Consider the following 12447-nt stretch of genomic DNA (forward strand, 5'->3'; position numbering starts at 1 on the left):
GTTCTCATTAAAACAACAACAACAGCAACAAAAACCCAAATAACAAATAAGAAAGTTAAAGAAAAAAAGACAATTCAATTGGTTGCTATACTACACTCTTTTCTATATTTTTTCCAAAAATTTCTCCTTGATATATAATATGCAACGTACTGTATCTCAACAAAATAGTAGCATCAATCAAAGAGCAGTCCTCATCTATTATGAATTATTGAATGTTTAAAACCCAGATTTCAAGATATTAGTCATAATGTTTTAATCTACTTTCTTGGTACTCTCTTAGGTATATTGCCAACTGCCTCACATTATCTTATTTAATGTACAGTGGAATTCTGTGATTTAGAACTGTAATCACACTTTTTCCTACGTTGTAGCTAATGAAGTTTAGAAACATTAAACAAAAATTGAAGTTCATAGAGCAAGAGGGGAAAAATTGTTAAAATGTAGGTCAAAGCTGAGATCCTATTAACTAACCAAGCTTTGTACTGAGATATGTAGATTTTATATTATCTAATACTAATGAAGTGCAAATAATTGATTATTTAATTTGTTATGCTTTAACTTACTTTTTAAACACTTCTAATCTATTAGACTAATGTTACATTTAATTTCATTAGCTTTATATAGAGCCTATATGGTTAGTGTTGCACTTCCTGAAAAGTGAGAAGACAAAGGAGAAAATATGCACTTACATTTTTAAAGTGTCATAATAATGTTAGAGAAAAGATTGGCAACCACATCTCATTTATTAAGAAAATATTCATTGAACTTCTACAATGTGCTAAGAACATGTAAGTGTTGTAATAAACCAGAAAAAGCAATGATCTCATGAAACTTATTTACTAGTTTGTAAAACATAAAAAAATGATCAAATAAATAACATGAAAAAGTACACAAATATTTCCATAGTGATAAATGTTATAAAAATAAAGCTGATATATGACTGACAGTGACTGGGAAGACAGGAGCATATTTTAGATAGGATGATTTAGGGACGGTCTTTTCTAGAAGGGGACATATGCTATAGAAGCTTGGGTTACTATGAGTCATTCCATGTAAATATCTAGGAGAGCAAGTGCAATTAACCTAACTTTGAAGAAAGTTTGACCTGTTAAAATTACAGATGAATAAATTTGCATGTTTCTGACCAAAAGCAATGAGGTTTCATATAAGAAATGAAATTAGAGAGCTAGACAAGTGTTATATCATGGAGAAGAACACTACTAAGTTTTAATTTTAATTTAATTTGAACAATGATTGAAAGTCACTGGAATGTTTTTACCTAATAAGGGACATAACTTGTTTTGTAAAACGGTAAATGGAGTAGCAGAAAATCAATGGGTGTTCATTTCGTATGACAGGTTTGATTGAAGTAGCACAGGGGAGATAGAAAAGAACTTTTAAAGTGATGATAAGAGATGTTCTGATATATTTGATTTCCTTATAAATAGTCTAAAAAACTGTGATTTTAGTAGTGAAGTCAGTAGAAACTTTGTGTCTGTTTTCATTGGTTTAAATATGAAATGGTTATTAGATTTTCATGTGTATATATGTAGGTAAAAAAGAAATAAATATAACATTGCAAATACATAGGGAAATGATTCAACCACATGTATATTTTAATAATAATAAGCTTATCATCAGGAAGAGGTAGTGTGATAGGAGCCAGGAAAAAGTGTGTCATGGTTGCTGAGAGGTGGAATGACATGATGTGCTTTGGGGAGAAGGTAGCTATTGGTCATTTGATATAAGGATTGCCACCCAGGTAAATGGAAATAGAAATTTGACTAAAATTAATTTAGGAACATTAATGTGTCCGCAAGCAAATAAATAGACTTTGGAGAGTTCTGCTAAGGAGTCAAATTAGGCTGTTTCTCAAAGTGAACACTGTGCCATGAGAAGACTATTTCCTAAGATAGTAGATTACAGAGCACAGGTGGGACCATTGCCTTCCTTACTAGACTATAACCTACAGAAAGGAAAGAACTGCATTTGTCTTATTTGACCTTATAGCTCTGTCAGTGATTCTCTTGAATATAATGTACCATGCATAAATAATTTGTCAAATAATTGAATAAACAAATGGGTGAACTCATGAGTATTTGTTTGCTAAGAAGAGTTTTCTCTTACATCAACTATTAGCTGAGTTGTTTTTTCAATTTTTATTGCATGACTATGTGTGTATATGTGTGTTTTCTCCTGTAACACAAACTAAAAAAATGCAATATTTGAAATTTCCCTTTCTATTCTGCCTTGACAACCATTAGCCCTTGACAATCAAAATGTCCTTCATTTTATTGATTTCATCTAAGAATTATTTCTGTATTAACTACTATTTGCATTCAATTACCTTCTCTAAATCACTAGCTCAGGCTTTCATCAATATTCTCCTTTAACACCTCACTCTAGAAACTGAAGCCACTATGGGTAACCTGCCTCATGATGACTCCTCATTATCTTGAACTCCTTGTATCCACACCATTGTGTATCTCCCTCCCACAGTAAGCAGGAATGATATGTCAACAGATAAGTAGGCTGTTATAGAAACATCAGTGTTTCATTTCTGAGACTAGGCCAATTCTTGTCCTAACTAGGGATAAAACCAGCATCTTAAATACAGTCATCTTGTGACTGTACTCAACCAACCCTATAGGCAATCAGCTGTGTGAGAAGCAGAGTCCTCTTGTCAAAAACAAGTACTGAGATTACTGGAAGCAGACCCTCTGCCAAATTTAGAGATGAAATTTAGAGATGACTCCTGAAATGTGTTGCACTGGAATGATCAAGAGAAACTCTTCCTAGAACCCTACAGGAGCTCTGTGAGAAAATAAAAGTTTTGTTTTAATTCCTTAAATTTTGGAAAAATTACAGAAATATTTGAACAAACTACCTTACCACCAATGTATTTATTTATTGATTACCATATTTATCTTTCTAAAATCTAATTTATGATATCAGGAACTTATACCAAAATTGTTCTGATGAGAACCAAATTGAAACTTATCAGAATGCACTGTCTTAGAGGTAAATATTTATTTTGAAAGATGAATGAAAGGCAAACATCTATAAAAGAAAATAAAGTGTGATTGAAAGCAGAGCTCAGAGACAAAGCAATAGAGTAATAGTCTAGACTCTGGATATACACTTGGAGACTCTCGTACTTTTACTTCCCTGGTAGCTTGGATGACAGGCATGTACTAATGTGCCCAGCCATTAGTTGAGACGGGGTCACATGAACTTTTTGCCTTGGCTGGACTTGAACTGCAATCCTCCTTATCTCTGCCTCCCAAGTAGCTAGAATTACAGAGTACCATAACTGCACTTGGCTTTAGGACTGCTTGTAAGGGTAAAGTATAAAAAAGTAGCATTTTGTACAATACCTAGTATAAGTTAAATATTAATGAATTATACTGATATTATAATTATCAATAATGAGGTCATCAAGCCCAGCTTTTGTTACCTGCCTTTCTTCCAAAATTTAACTATGTTCATTTCATTTTTAAAGTGTGTAAGAAGGAAAGAGGAATTATTTGTTTCATTACTATAGGTAGAAATGAATCTTTAGGCTATTAAAATGATTTTGTGCATTTTATGTAATAGCACCATTTTCGTTAAACTCATATAGTAAAATAAAGGAAATTAGTGTGAAAAATCATAAGCTATTTTTAATTAGAAAAAACTATAATAGCTCTTTGATATGCTCAAAGTCAATATATTTTACATAATTGAAAGAACATCTAAAACAAAATATTTGTATGAGATAGTACAACATTAAACACACTTCCTGTGATTACCCTAAACTGATTTTTAGTTTATGCTGACTATAAAATCATATATAAGCAAAGAAACACAGAAGCAACACCCTAGAATCCAATAGGGTTAGTAAAAGAAGGACTGAGGTTTGGAGAGACCAAGTACACCATGTCACAGTGAGCTTTTGACAAGACCTTCCTCTCTTTTGTCATCTCCAGTATGTCTGTGTCCTGTGCTGCTTCTTCACAGCTTCATTCCTGTTTATAACAACAACCAGAAAACCTCTCACCATCCATTTAAAATTATATACACTGGATAGGTGTTGCCCTCTCCCATCACCTGTTGTAAGAAGCCTTGATGGTCTAGCAGTAGCTTGTGATCTGTTCCCTTGATCTCCTAAATATGAAGAGAAATCTTATTCCTGCTACAATAGAGTAGATCTTTTAGACATCTCTAATCGTAGTATAATTCTCCAAAATGGGGTTCTGTGTCTCTTGAAGAAGGACTGAAATTGTCTTTAGTTCTCGTATTTAAGCCTAAGTATTTGGATTATATTAGTTGATTTCAAACCTACTTATTTCAAAACTATTTATATGCCACTTTCTCTTGATGGGAAACTCAATTTCTAAACATTAGACTTACAAATTCCCCCAACTTATTCAGTAATTGAGTTTGTTTGTATTATAGTTGATCAACACACCTATATGTGAGTTGAAAACTTATAAAACTGAACATGAATTTTAAAATTGGAGTGCTTTGTGGGAGAACAAACATTAAGAATAGAAACATTTTAAAGGCAGGCAATCATATATTTTAGAGCACTAGTTTACTTGAAATGACTATTATTCAAACAAGAAAATATCAGGACATTTTTCAAATAGATTGAAAGCAAATTGAAGTTCCAGTTCACCAAATTACAAGCCTTGATTTTTAGTTATTTTATAACACAAATTTTGAAGCGGCCACTAAAACATAACTACATTTATTAATGCTTAAAAATGAAAATATTAAGCTAACCTATCTCCACTATGTCTATGAAATACATTGGAAGTGAAATTAAAAGATGTTTACTTGCAAAAAACATTCAATGAAACCAATTTCAGAATCTAGTGAGTTTTTTAAACAATATTCATTTTATAGATCTTGCATACATGCAAATGTGCTCTACCAATTTATATTTGTGCTTTTAAATTGACAATGTTACCATTTATTTTAGTTTTCATGTGAATTTTAAGTGCATACATTGAAAGAAAAATCTTATTTTACTTTGCATAATTATGAGATTAGAATGGTGTCTTACATAGCTGTCTGTCTCAAAAGGCAAGTAAAACAATAGGGAATGCATCCACTTGACTGATGTATCCATAGCATTCAATTTCCATGAAAAGCAGCTGTGATATTCTGATGAGCTGACTGGGGAAGCTTGTCATTTCTGTGATCCTCTGAAGACTGTCGCAAGCTGCAGAATCAAAACAGATCTACCATTAATGAAGCAGAAGTGGATTGTAAGGAAAAACCTGATGAGTTCTTTCAGCAGCTGTCATAAGCAAAGATTTTATATTGAATTGATTAGCCTGACTTTCACTCAGCTAGTCAAAGGTTATGTAGTGAGATGCTCAGAATATTTGAAATGCTCATACCTGTAAACTGCAGAAGACTGTTGCCTGTCTACACATCCCATTAATTCTACCTAGTCTCTAATGAGTGAGAAGTCACCTTAATGCTACTTCTAATACTTTATACAGTCCCAACTTCATTAGAAAAGGATAATGGTAAAACATTAAAAGCTTTCCTTCATAGGCATTATATTCTCTAAGAAATTACTGCATCACTATTAATTCAGAGAAAATACATGAAAGAGAAAATTAACAATCTATTTCAACCAAACGGATTGAGTGTAACTCAAAGGGTTTTTTCTAAATTAAATCAATCCAATATTATTGGCATTGACTTTCTCAATAAATGGCAAACATTCTTTGTATATACATATATATATATAGATAAACAAATATATAATGTGAATATATATATATATGATTTGAATGGAAAATCTTCCCTGATTAAAGTACTGTATTTATTTACAACAAAACTTGAGCATTGATTAAGCATAGGGGAGAACATGGTTTATTTCATCATTCTTGGAGTCTAGTAGGTGATTTAAAATAGGAAAAGCATAAGCTAAAATAAGTGACACAGTTTAAAAAGAGTTGTAGACTTTTTACTCTTGATTTGGATATAAGGAGTTTGAAATCATCATTCCTAGACTCACAATAGAAAATTTGAATGAACTTAAAATTAACCATTCTTGTAAGATTCACCAGAATATTGTGGTGAGAAGGTAAAATGCTGCCATAAAATTTGAGATTTAGAAAGGAGGAGGACAGGATCCCAAAATACTGGGCAGAAGCTCAGAGGCAGAAACCTTCCAGAGAAGTGGTAATAGGTTAGGAAAATCTAAACTGCAATTAACAGGTGACTGAAGGAAGAACTCCCCAAGGAGAAGAAAGAAAAGAATAAAAGAAACATTTGAAAAAAAAATTGTTAAGAATTTTCACAGACTGGGTACCATGCCTCATTCCTGTAATTCCAGCTACTTGAGAAGCAGAGATTGGGAGGAATGTAGATCAAAAGCAGCACAGGCAATAAATAAATAAATAAACAAAAAATCAACCAATCAACAAATGAACAAAAACATTAGTGAAATCCTGTCTCAAAGAGACCCTATCTCAAAAAACAATCTGGGCAAGGTAGTGTGTATCTATAAACCCAGCTACAAGGTAGGAGGATTGTGGTCTGAGGCCAGCCCAGGCAAACACTATGTGAACTTATTTGAAAAATAACTAAAGCGAAAAAAAAAAAGAAAAGAGAAAAGTAAAGGACAGTGTGGCTCAGGTGGTTGTGTTTGTCTATCAAGATCAAGGCCAAGTTCAATATCCAGGACCACGAAAAAAAGTTCTAAAACTTAATTACAGCCTAAAGCAAGATAAACATTTAAAAATCTACTACTGTGCATATCATACCTAAAGCTTTACAAAATATTGAAAGAGGATATAACTTTAATGTATAGAGAATCAAGGAAAAGAATGACGTGGAATTTCTCCTTGAGAACCATGCAAGCCAGAAGACAATGAAATTAATTATTTAAAAGATTGGGAAAAAAACAGCTTAGATTTCTGTATCAATTGAAATTATCTTTCAAATAAGAAAAAGAAAAATTTACTTAACCAAAAATCGAGGAAATTTATCATTAGTAGTCCTACCCTGCCAAAAGTGGTTTTTCAGAGATTAGAAAAATGATATAGGTCAGAGCATTAAAGAAGGAATAAAGTAAAATAAGATATTTTACTTTTCTCAACCTTAATCACATGAAAGTTCAAAATAATAAAGCAGCATGTATGTGGTGACTAGAAAGTGAATTAATTATCTGGTATTATGAAGGATCATAAGGAGGAATTAGAAATACAGTTGTGCACGGTTCTGCCAATGAAATATTACAGTGCCCTGGGAAGTTCACTTGACTACGTTATAAATATATATTATGAACTCAAGGGAAACCACTAACAATCTAAGAAGAGGAGCATAATCGATAACTTTTTTTTGGTGGCACTGGGGTTTGAACTCAGGGCCTCATACTTGTTAGGCAGGCTGTTCTACCACTTGAGCCACTGTGCCAGCCCATAATTGATATCTTAAGAGAAGAAAAGGAAGTAAAATAATAGAGTGAATGGAAAGGAAGAAACGAAGCTATTTTTACAGATGTCGTGATTGTCTATGGAGGAAATACCAATAAATCTACATAAAAATCCACTGAAATAATTAGTAATTACAGCAAAATTTCAGGGTATGATGCTAATGTGCAAAAGTAACTCACATAAATTCCAAACAAACAATTGGAATTTGAAATTAAGCAAGTAATAATATCATCGTCTTTAGTAACAAAATGAAAATTATTCAGAGAACAGTATTAAGAAATTAAAAAAAATTCTCTCCATTGCTGAGAGAAAAATGAACAATATGGCATTGGGTAAAGAATGACAAACACTAAAGAGACACAAAATGTACTTTAGTCAGATGGTTTATTAGGTACAAATGCTCAAAAGTCACCAAGTGCAAAAGGTAATAATATTTCAGAAGAGCTGTTAGAAGGAAAAGGAATGAAGAGAGGCTCCAGAAAACAAAACAAAACAAAAAACCAAAAACCAAATGACACTCAAATCAGCAAGGTCTTTTAAGCTGCATCAAAACATCATTAAAAGCTGAACATGGTGTGGTAATCCTAGCTACTTGGGAGGCAGAAATGAGAAGGATCATGGTTCCAGGGCCCCCAGGCAAGATGTTTTCCAGATTCCACCTCAACAGAAAAGGCTGGGAGTGGTGGCACATCCCAGCCACAGCATGAAGCATAAATAAGATCCTGGTGCAGGTCAGCCCAGACATAAAAGCAAGAACCTATTTCAAAAAACAACCAAGGAAAAAGGGTTGAAGTCATAGCTTCAGTGGTATACTGCCTGCATAGCAAGGTTGGAGCCCTGAATTTAAACTTCAGTACCGACACAATTAAAAGTCTTTAACACTTACAGGGTTCTGCTTAAATTTAATTTATATTTGAGAATATCATTCTATTTAGAGATTTGAATAACTCTACTCAAGTATCTGTGGAAGCCAGAAGGTCCATTAGCTAAGTGCATTTTAGAGGTAGAATTGAGTGAGAATTGAGAATGGGATGTATCAAAGATTGCTGTTTAGTACTAGAATTTTCCTTAAAACTGTGTTATTGGGTTGATGGTATTGGCAAATAAATGGAAATATATTTAGTATGCTTTGTAAGAAAAAAATTTTACTATTTGCTGTCATTTTATCATAGATATTGGAGAAATAATTATTAGGAACAAACAACTTGGTTATGGTCACAATAATAAGCATCAGTTTTGAGAACTGAAACCAGTATTTTCTGTCTCCAAAGCTGCAATTCTCTTTTCTACATATAGTAATGCATAATATACACAGGCTATAAAAGGTGGAGGAATTACTTGTGATTTCTAAAATCTGGAATTTCCTTTTTACCTCTGCTCCATGCACACATGTCTCTCTATCTGCAGTCTTAGGCCTGCAGGCCTTTCAACAACCTGGCGAACTCATGCTTTATTTCATGTGTCCATTTGAAGGCATTTCTTCCAGGGAATCTTCCTTGATTCTGATCAGATGGCAAGTCCAGATTTGGACTGATGATTTCTGCAATGGTTTTATCTGTTTTTAAACCTCTGTAGGGTCTTTTATATAGCATTTGTCTTAGGATAACACAACTGTCATTAAACTTGCACTGAAATGTAAACCACTAAGGCAAGTGGTTGGTGTTGTTCACTGTTTTTCCTGTGTGTACAAGATGCTCGTTTCTCACTACTGATGTACACAATGTGTAAATAACATTATCTTTGAGTAAGATTTCAAAGATTAGACAATGTATCTTGAAACAGCATTTGAAACAATTATGTCAGAAGAGATTACAAATGTACTTTGGGGGATCCTCTCCTTTTTTATTAAAGACACCTTTCAAGCTAACTTTGAGTTTTGTAATTTTTTATGTATGATTTTATTATTTCTCATACACTTAAAAGGTTTTTTTTTAAACTACTATGTGAAGTCACAATTCAATAGGAAATTTTTAGTTAAAATAAATGCCATGAAAATATTTTTGAAAAAACAAATATTTCAATAATAAAAATGTAAATATATGATTCTTATATTGAATTGAATACATATGGAAAATAGGGCTGTTTTCATATATGCAGTATGGGTAAGGGTTGACAAGTTTTCTGAGTATATTATTCTTTCCCTTTTATGGCAAATCTGCATAGTCTCAGCTAGGACAGTTTCAGCATGTAAAAATATTAAAATTTGAAAACCCAAACACTTAGATGTTTCATTTTGCCATCACCACTGTGCCATTTAAAGCAAGAAGATAAAATAAAATTCACTTCTGCAAAGGTTAATTTCCAATAGTTATTACAAGGTACTTTGAAAAAAATATTCAAACTTTCTGAAAGAAGAATTTTTAGAAGTCTCCTCAGATTTTACATAACGTTTTTCTAGTTCTTAACTTCTATTTTCAGATGTAACTTGACATTTTGTTGTAATATATTTAATTACAAATTATATACAATTACTATGCAGCATTAATGGTTAGCCTGTATATTAGCAATTCTATAATTCTATTCATTCTTATAAATGGTTGCTATACTTTTGCATAAATATGACTCTCAGTACACAGTGTAAGAGAATATCAATTATTCATATGTTTAATAACCCTAAATTTGACACTGAGTCCACACCTCTAGGTGACATTTGTTAAGGTGTGCTAAGATTAGTGGGTCTTATACAGAGTGCCAAGGCCTAATGGACATTTATCTTGTCACACATCAACTACCCACACTCCTCACTTGTCAGACTCTGATGGCAGGTGGTTCTTGGATAGTTTCAGGCTCAACAGCTCTGTTCCTTAAATACTGCTTTTAAAGTCAAGGAGATTTGGGTATTGAGGTCTGACTTCTGACATGCATCATCCTGCTATGAAGCAGGCTCCCTGGTGCTTTCAGAATAGAACACTCCATTCTTTTCTCAGTCAAAGGAGATCCCTCCTGAGGATCTTGCTGGTCTTTGAAGACACTCTCTACTAATTCTTCTATTGCTAGGTTACCTAATCTGTTATATTTCCCAAAGAAGTAAAGGCATTTTACAAAAATGGAAAGCCTGATATCAATTCAGTAAGTGTTTTTGTGTGACTTAAAGCAGAGGCTAACTCCAAAACCAAAAAAAGTATGAAAGAAAAAACAAAACAAAAACTATTTGTCAAAAGAGGGGGCTGGATACTGCCTGGCTATCTATTTGACATTAAGGAAAGGGGAAAAAATCTTGACAACCTGGGAAAAAAACTTGATGAGACTCCATTGCAATGGAAAAAAGATGGACATGGTTGAATGTGCATATAAGGGAAGCTTAAGGGAGGATCACAGTCCAGGCTCACCTAGGTGAAAAGTGACTCTGTCTCCAAAATAGCCAGAGGAAAGGGGCTAGAGGTATGGCTCAAATGATAGAATCCCTGCTTAGTAAGTATGAAACACTGAGTTGAAACCCCAGTATCCTCCAAAATTTTTTTTAAATTACCAGACCTAAATTATTTTCTGTTCATATCAGTATGTGAATCATCTCTGAATTTCAATAAAATAGCAGCTAGGCAGTTAGGATGATTGGAGATAGTGATATAAATAATAAAACTGTGTAAGACAGACACACTACCAATAGATTTTTTCTAAATTAGCATTAAGACAGATAGCACGTGATTTGGCTGCTTTTTATTTTTGGCATCAGAAATGTCAGTGGGTTTTTTTTAAACTACTGTCACTAGATGTTCTTTAACGAGTTAGAGTTAACAAGTTTTCCTCACCCCCACCCCCATCAACAAATACAAATACTAGGGAAGTAGCCTGGATCCTACAAGACAAATTAGCAGACATCCTCCTTACCTGATGAGTTTTACAAAGCAAGTTCAATTATTTACATGTAAACCTAACCAACACACACACACACACACACAAATATACACACAGAGCTGAGTGTAGAGGATGCTATAGAAAATTTACCAGGGTTTTAATGGATGCAATGAAAAAGAGATGGTAGAGGAAAGTTGTTTAAAGTGCATTTTATATTCACAAATAGTTATCTTAATAAAAAAATAACATTAAGATCTTCTGCAAGTGGTTACCATTAGCATTGTCTTCAGAAGATAACGTACTTCTCACTCTCAAAGAATCACTCAGGTTACTGGAAAGTCACCAGGTATATATAGGGCATGAAGCCTAAGCAAGATTGCTTGGACCAAGTCCAGCACCACAACTTACTACTGAGGACCTTCAACTAATTAATCAACATCTTTGCCTATGTAAAAGTAAGATAAAAAGGTGCCTGCTTCATAGAGGACATATGAGGATTAAATAAGCTTAAGAAATCAAAGTACAGTATCTGGCAGAGAATAAATCTTTAGCCTGTATTGTCTGCTATTATTCAGGAGAAATAAATGATCATGAATATCATATCAATTACTAATTAGACTAATTTTAAATTTCATTTATATCTTCAATTTTGTTTAATTCTTAAATAAAACGGCTTAATATTTCCTAATTTATATCTTTGAGGTCAAATATTTTAACCTTTAAACTAATCTCTGAATTTCTGTATTTATTTTAAGGACATTAGTTTCAGCTTCTGAGGAAATAGCAACTGATTTTTGAGCAGAACTTTACAGTGGAAAGAAAGAAATAATATATAATTTAAAAATATTTGTCTTCTGGTTGAGGAATTTGATTTTCACATTTATTTTTTTAAATTACTCATTTCAAGTTTACCTGTCTTCAGAATTAAATACAAAGAACTTGGAAAATCCTGAAATAAGAGGAATATAGGATATAAAAATTTCATCAGATATTATATTTTACTATGATATAATATGATCATAATATGATTGTTACGACACAATTCCCAATTACAAATTGCTGACACTATTTTTCCAAAAGAGCATGTTTGACTATTTCCAGAATATGACAGGAAATGTTCACAGTGTGTAACCATGTTCCTGAAAACAATCATTCTTGATCAAGATCCTGATTCTTAGATGATCACCCTTGCAGAATAACATGAGAGTCA

This window comes from Castor canadensis, chromosome 6, assembly GCF_047511655.1.
Source record: "Castor canadensis chromosome 6, mCasCan1.hap1v2, whole genome shotgun sequence".
Taxonomy (NCBI): domain Eukaryota; kingdom Metazoa; phylum Chordata; class Mammalia; order Rodentia; family Castoridae; genus Castor; species Castor canadensis.